General features: G+C 37.5%; 1 protein-coding gene across 1 annotated transcript in view; it reads right to left on the bottom strand.

Moving 5' to 3' along the window:
- The window catches only part of Mcad (Medium-chain acyl-CoA dehydrogenase), a 92,503-nt gene that overhangs the window by 42,888 nt on the left and 32,868 nt on the right, over positions 1-16,747 (bottom strand). The gene's annotated exons all lie outside the window — the stretch shown is intronic.

Below are 16,747 nucleotides of genomic sequence, written 5' to 3' on the forward strand. Positions count from 1 at the left end.
ATTCTTGGTTTTCTAGACCGGGGCTGCTATCTCACCATCAGATACCTCCTCAATTCTAATCACATAGGCTGAGTTGATCTCAAATCAGCCCTCAGATCCAGGTAAAAATCCCTGACCTGGCCAGGAATCGAACACGGGGCTTCCAAGTATGAGGCAGGCATGTTACCCCTACACCATGGAGCCGGATTTTTCCACAATGTGATACAGAAATATCACATCAAGAAACCGTACAAACTGCAAAAATTGACCTATACTAGATTCTTTAATGCCCGCAAACTGTTCCAAAAAAACTGTCTTAAGAACATAGAATTGCATTTTCTGACCAAAGTGAAGAATCCAACATTAAGCAAAAATACTAGAATATTACTGCAAGCGACAAATTTCATAACTGGTTTCCGTATTGACTTGAATTTTTTTTTGAAACATCACTTTTTTTCACCACGAGATACAGAAAATTAACATGAACAATCCGTGCAAAATGCAAAAAAATGCACCTTTCCTGGATTTAATAATGTACATAAAATGCAACATTTTGAACATTTTAAAATTTGTACTAGAGAGCAAATTTTTTCCTTCAATAACATTCTATATTAGCAAAAGGGTTTCAATGGGTTCACCAGCTTCAGATATTTTGGCTGAAATTAACATTAACATAAAACTGACAATCAACAATGTTAATGAGACCTTTTAATGGACAAGATATGTCAATGATATTTTTGCCACTGATCAGTGAATCACTGATGGTAAAGTTTTATTCCTAAGTAGATTAACTCTTTAAACCTTCATATCAAATTCACATTAGAATCAGAACTTGATAAATGATTTAATTACCTTGATCTCAAAATCATGAAAAACAATGGTCTTACGTTTGATATCTTTAGAAAACCTCCTCAAACAGTAAATAGCAAACAGGATTCCCTGCACCCGCACACTCACAAACAAGCTACCTTTTACAGTTTGATTCATAGAGCTCTAAAAATTCAATTATCTAATTAAAATATATATTTAAAAAATAGACCATAGCTTCTAATAACACATACAATAGAAATTTTGTTAACTAAAATATTAATAAAATGTAAAATAAGCCAGTCACCACACTGATTAAAGAGCCTAAAGTAAAAAAGAAGTTCATATCACTTTCACTTACAACAATAACAACATACAACCTTTGTCAGAAAAGCTCCAGGACAAGTGTTGTATTTCTGAGGTTGCAATGCGAACAAAGGAACAAATGTTGGTTTTATGTTACCTGGTATATGTACGTTCTGAGATGCCCTTAGCCATGTTTCCATGCACACGCACTAGGTGGCAGGGCTATGCTTAGCAACACCGTTTGGTTTAATGACTGTGACAACGGACGCTGATTGTGAACAAAGAGTGAACATTAAGTTTTGTATTAAGCTTGGGAAAACCCTTAGTGAAATGTGGACAATAATTACACAAGCATACTATACCGGTTACAACCTGTACAGGCCGTATTTTTTAATGAGTAATTGTACTTCATCACCACGCAAGACATTCACAGCGAACTTGGTTTGTTTACGTTCGGAGGAGCGAGCAAGCGAGCTAGCGACAGCTGTGTGACGCAGCTGCAAGGACAAAATAGACTACCCACTTGACACCACGTGTAACCTACCTGACCTGGTATGCTCTGGATATGAACGTCACCCTTTCGCGAACATTTGATGGAAAAAGAATTTAAAACTTCTATAATAATAATCAAGGCGACTTGAGCAATACATCATTTTGAAGACGATAACATAAACGTCTCAAATTGTGAATCTCAAGAAAATCCTTCGAGGGATTCACGAGATAATCAACTTTGAAGAGATCACGTTATCTGATGACGTAGGAGCCCCAAACTGAATATAAGCTGAGCTCACTAGACTCGATCAGACAGACATAGCTGGGTGTCCAGCCTGACTCTCCACGCTGCAGTGTTCGTCAAAGTGCTGACAGAGTCTAACTTTGAATGATTCAAAGTCTTCATGTGGGACTTAAACTCTGACAGTCGAGTTGAAAGTATAAATTATGCGCGTGTGAACTCTAATGTATAACAAAGTCTTTATAATGAACATTGAGTCTATCAATCAAGTTGAACTTATAATCTGTGCGCGTATTGGAACTCTGATTATGTCAAGTCGTGTATTGGACTTAGGTGACAACAGTCAAGTCGAACTTATATTCTGTGCGCATGTAGAAACTTCTCGATATAACTTACTTCCGTTCTTGTGGAACCAAGTTTATTATCACGTTACCTGTGTGAAACTTAGTCTCTGAACCAATATTATTAATTGAAGGGTTGGATGCAAGAACCAGGCAGCTCCACTTTTCGTCAGAATGGACATTTTCATATATATCGAATGTAAACAAATAGGCGCACATTTCTATGCAAGAACCATGCAACTCCAATGACTTCCATTGGCGATACAAAGGAAAAGGAGCCACATGGAGATAGCATTCATCATAATTTTAATGCAAGAACAAAGCAGCTCCAGGAGCCACCTGGTTCTTCTATCGATTTTAGTTCAGTGCATCGTCACTGGTGCCGAAGCTTAGGAATAGTAGAAAAAGAAAAACGGAAGAGAGAAAGACTGTATGTTCCTAATGACTATGTGAACCTCATAAGAGGGTCAAGCTCAAAATTTGTTGTCAAACAAATTCAGAGAGACAGCTTTCTAGACTATAAAGGTACTTTTGAAGAATCCTTCAAGAAGAATGTTAGTGGTGTATGTAAAGAGAAGTTCTCCATTTCAAAATATCGGTTGTTTATTCATAGTGAAGAATTTTGTGGAACTGTTCAATGCTCAATGAATGTATCAGGTTTTTCTCTACAGACGACCAGAAAGAGAACAGGTGAAGAATTTATGCGGAACTACTGGATAGAGCCAGACGTGATCCTACAATTCCAACAAAGATTATTGCTGGGGATGAAAGTTGGTGTTACCAGTATGACCACCAAACGAAACGTCATTGTGCAGAATGGCAGAGTCCTGGATCACCAGTCTCGAAAAAGCCCAAACGCCAACCTTCGAGAACAAAGACAATGTTGATCGGATTCTTTGACAGTAAAGGGTTAGTTCACCATGAGCATGTTCCCCCAGGTGAAACAGTGAACCGAACTCTTTACATTGAACTCTTGAAATGTTTGCGACAAGCAATTCGACGTCGCCGTCCTGATTTGTGGCAGCCGCAGGATTGGTTCTTACTGCACAACAATGCAAGACCTCACACATCCATTCGCTCAGTACTCAATCTACCGTCAACGTGTTCACTCAACAGAGTCTATTCGACAAGGCCTAAGGCGAGTGAGTACAGTATATGCTTTGTCATACACCCAACTTGGTTTCTTTCTTAGCAACTCAATATCTTCTTACACATTTCTCATTTTGTTTCTTTATTTTAGACATCCCAGAAGATAACATTTATTTTGCAACTGCTAGAGACAAGTTTAAAGTTCAGTTTTGAGGTACCTTTACAACAAAGAATTACTCTGACTTTACATAAAGTCCACTTACAACAATGTTTAAGAGATGTTCCCCTGACCCATTTGTCCACATTTAAAGTATCTAGTTTGCTCAGTGACATCATTTAAAACCTTCCACATCTACACCATTTGCTACCGGATTTCAAAATTAAGAAATATATTATGCAAAAGAAAGACAAAGCATGTTTTAAATTTCTTAATACATTTACTATTTTTCTCATTTTATTATGTCTTATATGACCACCTACTATAAGATTTTCTTTTTTAAGATTTCTATCACAATATTCAGTAACTGAGGACAATCCAGCATGAAATGAAACATGTACTACTCATAAAATATGACTATAAATCCCTTTAAAATTAAGTACACAGTCTAGATCAGGCATCGTCAATTGGCCTTCGGAGCCAGTTTGCTCCCCGCTCTTGAGGAATGAGAGCATCCTAGCGAGCAAGTAGGGGAAGTGCATGACGTAGTATGTACTGAAGGCCAGTGGCGCAAGTACAGTACGGCCACGGTATGCACACCGCCTGACTGCTGCTCTCTTGTCACGTGACAAACACCCATCCCGAGCGGAGCAAGTAACACCGGCTCCCTAGAGCAACTACGTGATGACGTCTGGTCTAGATGTATTGAAAAGGTGGACCAATTAAAACAATTCCTTCAAGTTCATTGTCTCAACACCAATGAATAGCCCAATTCTCAATAGAATGTTATGGAACTTTTGATAAAAGGGAACTTTTGATCACTTTTGGTTTAACATATCTGGTAAAGTAAACTCGTGTCCTCATCCCGAGGTAGTGCAGCTCTTTTCAAGCACACCCCCATTGGAGGTGAGCTGCATGTACCATTTCAATCACATACCAGCCCTCCTGCCATTCTTAAATTTCTGGCAGTACCGGGAATCGAACCCGGGCCCCCGAGGACGGCAGCTAATAACACTAACCGTTACGCTACGGAGGCGGACAACATATCTGGTAAGCAGCTGCTTTAACAGGTTCGTCATTGGTTCTAGTAGTTTATGAATGTGAGGGGAAGCACTCTGAAGTGTAGAAATGAGATTCTCAAATAAAGGAATGACAGCATACAGGAAGGCATAGTATGCCTTATTTAAGCCTGATGACAGAACCATAAAAAAGAATTTCCTCATGGTTTTGAATAATTTTCTTATTCTTTAGCATAGGAGTGTCAGATTTTGAGACACATGCAAATCATTTGGGAGCGACCAATTCTGGCGACTCAGTAGCTTTCCTCTTTCCATGGTCTTTGGAACCACCAGGCAGGGCTTTGGGATTGTAAATGATTTTAAGCTAGTAGTTGATGCACACTGAGCATTAACAAGCACCTCATCTTTAAAGAAACCAAGCAGTGGATACCACTGCTCTAACAGCCTCTGCAGACACCTTCCTAACAACAGCCATCTTGCACAAACAACTCTTTTCTAAATAACAGAAGATACTGACTAATAGTTCATTAACTTTAACAGGCAAACTGCTTGCACCTTTCTCAGCAGCCGAGTTAATCAAATGGCATGAGCAACCCAGTACGAAGAGAGATAACTGTGCTCCCTTAAAACAGCAGCAACTCCATTCTTCTTTCCAGTCATGACTGGAGCATTGTAGGAACAGAACACTACGCAATTTTGAATTGATATTTTGTAACACTAACTGTGAAATTACCAAATTACCAATATTATGTCCCGATGAATCACCCACCAAGGCTGGGACAGACAACACTGAGCTAACTATCTTTTCCTGCTCTCTCACAAAACAAGTAATGACAATACGGTAAAGCTTAGCAATCCTATTATGGCTCCCATCCAAAGCTAAAGAAAATGGTTCACATTTCATGTAACCAACGAGTTCACTTCTTGAATCTGTAGCCATTTCTTTCAAAATGTGTGTGGTTTTCGTACGATCACAGCCATATTTTTTTGCAATTTCTGAAGATGGAAACATTTTCCTAAACAGATCACCAGCATGATCCGCACCAGGTAACAGGATATTATGTTCAATTAAAAATGAAGTGAACAAGCACTCCGCTCTTACTATATCAAGGTCGGCTCAAGAAGAGGTAAAAAATAAATTAATTTTCTGACTGTCATCCTTAAATTTTGTATTGGATATGTGTTTAACAGATTTAATGTGATTTGCTAATTCTGTTCTTCCTCCATGAGAAACTTTTATATCACACGAGCACGTGGAACAGAATGTGAATGTTTTGCTTTTCCGTGATCGTATAAAACAAGGGAAATTCAGCAGAATATGCCTCCCTAAAAGATTGATATAATTTCTTAGTTGAACTCATTGCGAACACCACTAAAAATACTAAATAGCTTACAAATTCATCACACAATTCCACAAATTTCAGAACTACCACCAATGTTAATCACACCCACACTCAAACAAAGCCTTTCAGCTGCTACGAAGCAAGAGGCAGTTACTAAAGTTGTTATATATAAATTCACAGCCTGCTACTTTTCACTGATCTTTTCTCTTCAAAATCACAGCCTGCTACTTGTTTGGGAACATCTCAGTGAATGAAATAGTAGTTAAGGTTGAACAGGTGATAAAAGCACAGTGATAATCGATAAGGTGATCATCGATACATTTACTGGTCGAATTTCAAACACTGCATCTCGTATTCCTGGCTACTATCAAAAGTCAAACAAATCCGATTTGACCGCAGAAAGCGAAAACAAGCGCGGATATTCAAAATCCGTACAATAACGTTCATCCGTACAACTGTAAAACACACTCAAAATCCATACATTTTACGGAAAAACCAGAATACTTGGCAGGTATGTAATTCTGTAGACATCTCGTCTCTGGTGAACCTTCTTTAATGGAAGGAGAAGAAGCAGAAGCAGCAGCAGTGGAGTCATATGTGATAGAGTTCGTTGTGGTAGCTGTGGCAGGCAGAGGACAATTTGTGTTTGCGGCCAGGATATTATCTACTGAGTTTAAGTCTTTTGTTACTTAACTATTCGAACGTTCTTCTTTAAAATAACTTGAAAGGGATGATGAGAACTGGCTGAACTTTACACTTCTGGCATGCATCTTTCCTCCCATGTGACTTTTTAATGCCTGCTTCCACATGTTGCTAAGAGAAAATGATGTTTTACATATTATGCAATATGCTGAAAATTTGTCCTGACGCATAGGTTTCAACCATGTTCTGAAAGTATCATCAAGCAGCCACCTTTCATTAAACAAAGTTTTCCTTGGCTTTGATGAAGACATTGTTAGCTGAAAAAAGAAGAAAGATAAGGATATTGTAAAAATCTTAAAAAAGTCCTATACTCCGTACGACTTTCTTCTAAATTGACAGTTCGCAAAACATGTGAGCACTGCCTTACCTATGCTGCCAGCATTCTACTACTTCAATAACAGCGGATGCAATATAACTGCGGCACACAGCCCTTGTAAAATGTAATGCCGTACTATGAAAATCACATGCGAATCACAAGTGAAAACAAATTCACAAAACCTTCAAAGAGAGTGTATGCACTTCCTAACAAGATCTGAAACTAAAACAAGAATAGGTACATTATTAAGAATAAAAGAAATTATATGCGGCTAATGACTGGCATAAGGAGGAGGTTGCGGCTGATCGAGACCACGGTGCCAATTTTTGCCGAGTCACATTCTTACCACTTATCTTACACAAACTATACTGGGGTATGGTACACAGATGAATTATATACTAACCAACACACGGATGTAAATAGAATTACGTCTACACTGAATACTATTGAACCAATACCACACACGCCGAGCGAGATAGCTTAACCACGTGGTGATTTAGATAATACAATTGGCCGCCAGGTTTTGAGATTGCGCTCAACCGATATAAATCGATATGAATGGCAGCTTGGGATTGGTTGAAACAAGACCGAATACATACAAACATACTTCACAAACTCAAAATCTCCTAAACAACAAAAAACCTTCATCTTACAATGTGATGTCACTTTATTTTAGATCTTGTTTTGTATTCACAAAATTACACGTGACATTACAAGCTACTAGTCGTGCCTCAAAACGTCCGAGCCCCTCGCACGAAAGATAGGTCAGAAACTCAACATGGTGGTGCCACGATGCATTACACATTTACCTACGTCAGTGCATTTAATAATAAATAATAATCATAAGCACTTGAATGAGTATTAAGTTTAAGTGAATTTCACACGTTCTTGCATTCAGTGTTTTTTGTCTGTTTTTACATTTTACGAGGTAGTAACTATCGCACAAGTCATTACATAGTAAACAAACACAGTCATCCGTTGGGTTGTGGAATTTTGTCTATAAGCATATTTTGTTGTGGAAGCCATGTATTTAAGCGATTAGAAAAACTGAGAACACAATATAGGCCTAATTCATCAAGCTCGCCATTCCCCGACAACACAGAATATTCAACAGTAAGCAGATCAAAACATTGAAAATTTGAGAAGAGTTCAATTGATCCACCTTTTTCAATACAAAGTATGCTCCTAATTTAAAATCACAACATTATTTACCGTATAATCTCGAATACCACCCGCACTGGTTTTTTTTTCGAAAATATTGCTTCCAAAATTGGATGCTCGTCTTATTTAAAATTTTGGGAAATTTATCTTTCCAAATGCACGTAAATCGGGCATCACTGCCAGCGCGGCTTGGCAACAATGTTCTCTCCGCTCTCAGTATACGCAACTTCCGCGCTTGGTGTCAGTCTCACGCACGTTCTTGGAATATCAATATAAATTCCACAAAGTGTTTGCGATCTTTTACTGCGTGTGAGAAACTGAAAGTAGTTCGGGAGGCCGAAATTATTGGAAATCGTGCCGCTGGTAGGAAATACGACATTGGCGAGTAGTGTATTCGTGATTGGAGAAAGAAGAAAAATGTGCTATTAACATGTAGTGGTGATCGTAGAGCTTTCCGTGGACTGAGTGTACAGTTTCCAGAAACTGAATGGATGGCGGCTGATAATCACACACTGGCGCCAACCGGTTGCATTCAGCGCCCAGAAGTTCAGCTGCTGTGTTTGTAGATTTTGACAGCATGGAATCGTACCCCTGGAGACCTCATATGGAAGAGCTTCAGGAAATGTAGCATTTCTAATGCTATGGATGGCAGCAAGGACAACATTTTGTGGGAAAGTGATGATGAATGAACTCTGATATCTTTCTGGAAATGTTTGTTTACTTTTATTTGTATTTTTCTAATCATTTGATGTGTGTTAATAAAGACTGTAAATAATTTTCAGACTTCACTTTTTTTTTTAAATTTTGTTCTTTCAAAATAAGGGTGCAGATCTTATTTGGTGGCGGGTGGTATTCGAGATTATACGGTATTTGGTACCGGTTCCAACGTCTCGGACGTCATCATCAGCCAAAATTGGACAAGTAAACAAAGATATACACATGTTAAAATACAATCTATAGACCATTAATAGTAAAATAACAATGGTTAGATGAAATACAAAGTGTGATGATACTTAAGGAGAAAATCATTCTTAAAATATTAACACAAGTTGAGGACTTGTTGGTCAATTGTAAAACAGAAGGTGAAAACTTATTCCGTATATATATATATATATTTTTTGCTAGGGGCTTTACGTCGCACCGACACAGATAGGTCTTATGGCGACGATGGGATAGGAAAAGGCCTAGGAGTTGGAAGGAAACGGCCGTGGCCTTAATTAAGGTACAGCCCCAGTATTTGCCTGGTGTGAAAATGGGAAACCATGGAAAACCATTTTCAGGGCTGCCGATAGTGGGATTCGAACCTACTATCTCCCGGATGCAAGCTCACAGCCTCTACACGCACGACCAACTCGCCCGGTATTTCCGTATATTTATAAAGTCTTGATCACTTTGTAGAGCTTAAAATCTTAAGTGTGGCGTTGTTAACCATGGGACGAGTTTTGAATGCTATTAAAAAAAATGACGTAAACTGTTGTTACTCTGTAGAACGTTGACAATAGGATGAAAATATGTAAACTTAGTAGTGACTTGCAACATCAGTCTTCATAAGGTGAAGTACTGAGTTGTTGTGTAATTAAGCAAGTGGATCTTGTTACAGACAGGGGTATTAAAGTTTTTATAAAACCAGAAAGTTCTCGATCCAATGCGGGACTTGAAGTATGAAAAAGAAAAACTAAATTAGAATAAGATACTGGAAAAGGGCGCAAGAAATTAAAACTTTAGTAAGGGACTCACCTCGATTGGCCTGTTGTGTATTACGGAGTCTAGAGAGGAACAAAGAGCTGGGGCTTGCTGGAAGTATGGAAGAAGGTTAAAGGAGAGGAAGGGGTGGGTCAGGAGGGAAGGGAAGAGGTGTGTTGGATGGGGCGGAGTCAGGCGGGCGTGGCAGGGAAGGATAACACGACAACTTGTTGCGTATTATCTGGAAGAACAAACTGTTTTTGGGAAGTTTAACACTATTGAAAACTGTAATAAGGATATCAAATAAGATTCTGGGCTTTTCGGAAATGTCATTAAAGTTCAAATTCGGGTTAAAATATTGGTCTAAATGTATATAGCAGATTTCCGTGGTATCGAGCAAGGGGCCTTTACTCAACGTGTCCAAATTGCTAAGTCATGATCTATTCCATCAAATTTGTGGTTATAGTCATATATGTGCTGAACTATTGCAGAAAACCTATTATACCTGATTGCATTAAGATGTTCTGCATACCTAATCTTAAAATTCTTACCAGTTTGTCCTATATACTGCGCCGTTCCCGCGTCCAGGTAAGGACGCACAAGATCCAGGCTAGTTAAACTATGATAATACTTGTCGCTATATGTCATTTACGGGCTATGAGTTCCGGTTGAAAAGAAAGAATACCGAATTATGCTTGAGGAAATCTCTAACTCACGCAGAAGGACGTCTCCTACTCGCTTACTAGCTAGAATTCCCTATGGTTTACCAGGTTGCCATGAATACAGGTGCTTATGACTAAGTCATTACTCTACAAATTCATTGAAAGAAAGGTTGATGTTTTAACATACTACATTTTATTACAAACTCATCTCATTCCATAGAAAGAATATAATGATTTCATCTTTGAGAGTAATAGTAAAGACTAGTGGGCTATACCCTTATTTAAAGGTTCACTTTTGATAGAATTAAATTAAAGTTCTCGAAAGAAATAAAGTGTCCAGGTAAAATGCTTGAAAAACTACCTAAGTACAATCTTAAAAGATCTCAATCACAAACAACTTGTCTGTAATGTCTCTTTTGGAAAAGGAAGAAATTAAAATAAATGACGGTACTGGACAAAGAAATTTTTTTTTTTTTGCTAGGGGCTTTACGTCGCACCGACACAGATAGGTCTTATGGCGACGATGGGATAGGAAAGGCCTAGGAGTTGGAAGGAAGCGGCCGTGGCCTTAATTAAGGTACAGCCCCAGCATTTGCCTGGTGTGAAAATGGGAAACCACGGAAAACCATCTTCAGGGCTGCCGATAGTGGGATTCGAACCTACTATCTCCCGGATGCAAGCTCACAGCCGCGCGCCTCTACGCGCACGGCCAACTCGCCCGGTGACAAAGAAATATTGGGTAATGATAATTTTAAGTGATTAAGCAGTTAACATGTCCGATATTGGAAATACTAAATGATAAAAAAAAAATGTTGAATAAGTAAAACATCAGATAATTAAAATATTCGCTGACTTAAATATGGACTAAGTAGAATACTAGATAATTAAAACATTCGATGATTAAAATATTGCTTAGGTAGGATATTAGATTAAGTAAAAGTTTATTAGATTAAATAAAAGATTATTAGATGCATCTAAAGAGGAAAAGTAATATTTACAATATAACATAATATATACAGTGTCATAGATTGAGGGTGGTTTTAAAATATACAGGACGTAGGTTTGTATCTGGCATTAAACCTTTTTACAGCACTGGAATCACAACTTTTCTACATGAAATCTCACAACATTGAAATTAACTGTTGTGTTTTCCTGATGTTTCCGCAGATCTACAGAAATGAAATAATTTTCCTTCCTTCTAATTCTTTGTGTTTAAATACACAATCAGAGTAACTTGGAAAATATTCTCGGGGTATTTATGACATTTGATAGGTGTTGTATTACATCTAATGTTCATATTTCTTGACATATTATGTTGCATAAACATCGATAAGTCCCTTTTAAATTAATGTGTGCTCTCAAAAGAATGATTAAACATCACATTTAGAATATTAGGTAAATTACTCTTTTAACTTGAGCTTACTTATAACTTCAAGTGCGTATCCACGCGATTATACTATGTTACCAAGTGGATATTATCATAATTCCATCAAAATATTTACTTTGCTTACATGATCTACCTTGTACGAAGACTCTACCTCAAAAATAGTAACTCATATACAGTACCTGCATTCAGTCATCAGTGATACTAGATAACGCCTTAGAAATAATTTCAAAGTTTACCTAACACATGAGAAGAATCTTACGATTAGAAGATATATATATGAGGGTGTTAGCTAGTTCAAATTCATCCTCCTTGTTAGAAATCATTTGGTGATTTTACGCATAATTGTCAACATACGGATGTCCTTTCGATCGTATTCTAACCTACTCTGTGTTTACTTATGGGTAAATAATCAAATGAAAACAGAATAAGTTCACTAGTCACTTCTTAATACTCATCCTGGAACATTATGTCCACAACAACATGACTATGATTACCGGTACATTCGCAAAGAATAACAACTACTACCACCATTAATTACCAATATCACATCATCACCTTCATTAAATAATCATTACTTCACATTTTAATAAATATCACACTTCAAATTACCATATGTATCTCATCATATTCTAATTCAACGTACAGTATCTCTTACCTTTATCATGGTTCGTGAACTTACTTATTCAGTTATAGCTTTGATTCCTTCATAATTCCAAAAATAATTCTACCACATATATATATATATATATATATATAAAATAAGAGTTTTGTATGTACATTGCTCAGAATTTAAAAAGAATGGTATTTCTGTATCGGTGATGTCCACAGTAACAAGAAAATGCATTTTTTACTTTTCCGTAATTTCTGTCTGTCTGTATGTATGTACACGCATCACGAGAAAACGGCTGAAGAGAATTTAATGAAAATCGGAATGTAAAGTCGGGTGATGAACCGCTACAATCTAGGCTATAAATTATTTTAATCACGCTGAGTGAAATGGTAGTTTAGGGGAAGGCCTGAAATTTTATTCTCAAATATTTTTGTTATTAGTGGTCGTGTCTTAATGAAAATCGCTAGACAAAGATGGGAAATAATTCGCTACAATATAGGCTATACACGTTGAGAAAAATGGTAGTTTAGGGGAAGGCCTAAAATTTAATTGTCAAATATTTATTTTATTAGTGGCCGTATCTTCACGAAAATTGGTATGCAAAGTCGGGGAATAGGTCGCTATAATCTAGGCTGTCAATAATGTTATTTGCACTGAGTGAAATGGTAGTTTAGGGGAAGGCCTGAAATGTAATTCTCAAATAAGTTATTTATGTTATTAGTGGTCGTATCGATAAATACTACATAACTAACATAACTTTACTTATGTCGTAAGTTAGTAGTAGTTATGTAAGAAGTTATTAAATTTCCGATCACTTATGTCTTATACATTGTTACCGTACCGCATATAATCAGAGATATTAATCAATTTGGATTTCTGTTACTAAGTCCATATCAGCGCCGAGTCACGAGAAAATGGGTAAACAGAATTTAGTGAAAATCGGTATGTAAAGTCTGAGAATATGGAACTACAGTCCACGATATAAATAATTACGTAAGACACCCTAATATTACAGAGTCGAAAGAAAACTAATGCGAAGGCCTGCAATATAGAGATCTCATAAAAATTTTCAACAATAACATTAAATTGACCATTGTTTGTTGTGAAGTGCTTTTTGTCTTCTGTTTCCTCTCCCCGATAGATAGGATTACTGCAGCGTACCGAGGTTTTTTTAATTTGCTTGATGTCGCACCGACACAGGTAGGTCTTATGGCGACGATGGGATAGGAAATGAATAGTGGTGTGAAGGAAGCGGCCTTGGCTTTAAGGTACAGACTGGTATGAAAATGGGAAACCACGGAATACCATCTTCAGGGTTGCCGGCAGTGGGGTTCGAATCCACTATCTCCTGGATGCAAGCTCACAGCTGCGCGCCCCTAACCACACGGGCAACTCGCCTGGTCGTACCGACTGTAACAGCCTGCCTGTATATTGGCGGGAAGTAGCTGGGGAGTAAGGTAACTTTCTTCTTTAGCATGTCATTCCTCTGGTTCATACATTTTCTGATATATCTGGTACGTAACACACTGGTTCATCATAGTATTCGAGCTATTCAATCCCTACTCTGAGGCACTGATTGGAATGAGTAGTGTGCATATTGAACGGAATAATGACAGAGGAGTGTTCACGGCAGACTGTGATCTGGTTATTCCAGCTCTGGAACTTTGGACTCTTAGATTGGCACCGTAGTACTGTTCGTTGAAAGTGAGAAAGTGTGCGGTTTTTCATTTGATCGAGTATTTTATATGATAACATTGCTTTCAATCGCCACATTCCTACTGACGTTTTTGTAATGACCTATGTTTAATTTAATTAGGAAAACCACCAAGTCAGTCTTTCTGAGAATCCCGTAGCAAAGCACGGGTACATCAGCTAGTTTATTTATATGGCAAGTACTTCATATATACGATCTCTATTTTACAATTCTGCAGTCATATAACTTCTCACACATGCCTAACTTCCATTCTGACGTCGTATAAAACTCACCAATACATTAAAAAGAACTAACCTTCTCTCACACTATATATTGACAGTATTTCGAACGAAGGCTTTCTATCACTGAATGACTGTTTCCTACATATGGATTTGACGTTTCAGGTCTGAAGATTACCTAACATCCATTAACCTAACTTGTAATCCACTGCTCGTATTTCATCATCGCAATCCTCTTAGTTAGATTAGCACTTTAATAAAAAGGAAAAATAGATATTTTCTTACGTGAACATAGAATTTAAAACACTTATCTTTATTCATCAACCTCTGTAGTTGACTCATGTCCAGGTGACTGGACATGCGGACATATCTCCTCTCGTTTCCCTAGGTATTTGGGAATGCTCGGGAACATCTCATCTGGTCTCTGGTCATCCTGGGGCTGGCAATGTTATCCTACGGTGCGTTCATCTGGGTAGTCTTGCCTTCCGTCTTCTTAGAACATCTTGAGTATGGCTTGAGCAATTGGAACAGAGTAATATATGATTTTAGTCAATTTCGTCATCTTAGGGCTATGTTCTGTTATTGCCTGCTTATGTAGAATGAACGTCTTTCTTGGGAGAGTTGATGTTAGAGATAATTAACGGTCTGAGATACGTGAAATTGATTATTATACTCAAAATGAGTAAATTGTGTTTTATATATATCCCTTCTTGATATGCCGGTCGAAATTCCAATCCTTTAATTGTCTAAAATTGACAGTATCGGGTAATACGTCGTCTAAGGAATATTGTGACGTATCACCGTTGCAACTTCTGTATTAAGTTTTGGAGTCTTTCAATTTTGCGGAGCGAAATAATATTTCTTGCTAATATTGTAGAGTGTAGCCGTCAATGAAGCTTTCCTCTTGTCTTTAATGTGAAATACTAATACGCTGATATCTTCCTTTGGCGATCAACTATGTTGCTTCTCTTGTACGCAAGTTAAGTGAATGTAGTTTTCTTTCCAATTTTTTTTCTTAATAATCGCTCGTAACAACCTTCTTACTTCGTTCCTTTTTCCACTGCCTTCTATGCTTTGATCCTCTTGCGAGCGCTTGACAAAAATATTACCATCTTGGCTTGTGGCAGTGTCTGACGTTTAAATATTCGTCGTTCTTGACAGTTCAGACTCCATCTTTGTTCTGGTCGTGTCTTAGGTAACAGTGAAATGGCACAATACGAACTATAGCAGTCCTTGCAACGCAACCTATAAACACCTGACTTTGCAAAAGGGTTAGATTTGTTGATTAAGACTTAAGCTCTACAAAGTGATCAAGACTTATTTAAATATTCGTAATAATTTTTCACCTTCTGTTTTACAAATGACCAACAAGTTCTCAACTTGTGTAAATATTTTAAGAATGACTGTCTCCTTAAGCATCATCACACTTTATATTTAACAAGTGTATATCTTTGTTTAGCTGCCCAATTTTGGCTGATGATGCCGTCCAAGACTTTGAAACCGGTACCAAATAAATAATGTTGTGATTTTAAATTAGCAGCACACTTTGTACTGAAAAAGGTGGATCAATTGCACTCTTCTTTATTGTTTGTTAATCTCTATTCAATATGGACCAAAGTTTTTAATATTAATAAATAATAATGTTATTTGCTTTACGTCCCACTAACTACTTTTATGGTTTTCGGAGACGCCGAGGTGCCGGGATTTTGTCCCGCAGGAGTTTTTACGTGCCAGTAAATCTACCGACACGAGGTTGACGTATTTGAGCACCTTCAAATACCACCGGACTGAGCCAGGATCGAACCTGCTAAGTTGGGGTCAGAAGGCCAGCGCCTCAACCGTCTGAGCCACTCAGCCCGGCTTTTTAATATTAAATAGAAAATTTGATCGATCAATCGATTGATCATATAGCTATTGATGCTATCGGTAACTACACATTTGAGATCACACTCGTTTAAAAAAAATGTTTATTAACTTTTCTTTACAATATATTTCTGGCATAAAAGACATGGCCTAGATTAATGTTATAAAAACTGAAAAATGTGCTTCTATTACACGGATAAATACGGTATGTCAATTTTATCTGCCAGAAGAAATAATTTCCAGATTTTTTTCTGAATTCCCTGACATTTCCTGGTTTTCCCATTATTTATCAAATTCCCTGATATTTCCTGGTTTCCCTGGTTTTCTATACGGTTGGACACCCTATAAAACGGACGGGAAAGTGTGGGCGATGTCATAGGGAGTGAAACCGATGGGAGGGAGATGTACGAATGTTTATCTAGACCCCTTTTTGAAAAAGTTCCTTCATAAATCCAGAACTTCTTCCAATAGTATATTTATGTTTTCAGCAATCTCATTTGCATTCAGATTAGGATTTTCCTTTTGGTCAATCTCAATATGAATGCTTTCCAGGATGTTCATTAATTTGCCTTTATTCAGAGAGCAGAGGATGGTCAAGTGTTTTTCTATTGTAGCGAAACTATCATTATGTTCGGTCATATGTAAGCTCATTGTTGA

Source organism: Anabrus simplex, chromosome 5 (assembly GCF_040414725.1).
Source record: "Anabrus simplex isolate iqAnaSimp1 chromosome 5, ASM4041472v1, whole genome shotgun sequence".
In the NCBI taxonomy this organism is placed as follows: Eukaryota; Metazoa; Arthropoda; class Insecta; order Orthoptera; family Tettigoniidae; genus Anabrus; species Anabrus simplex.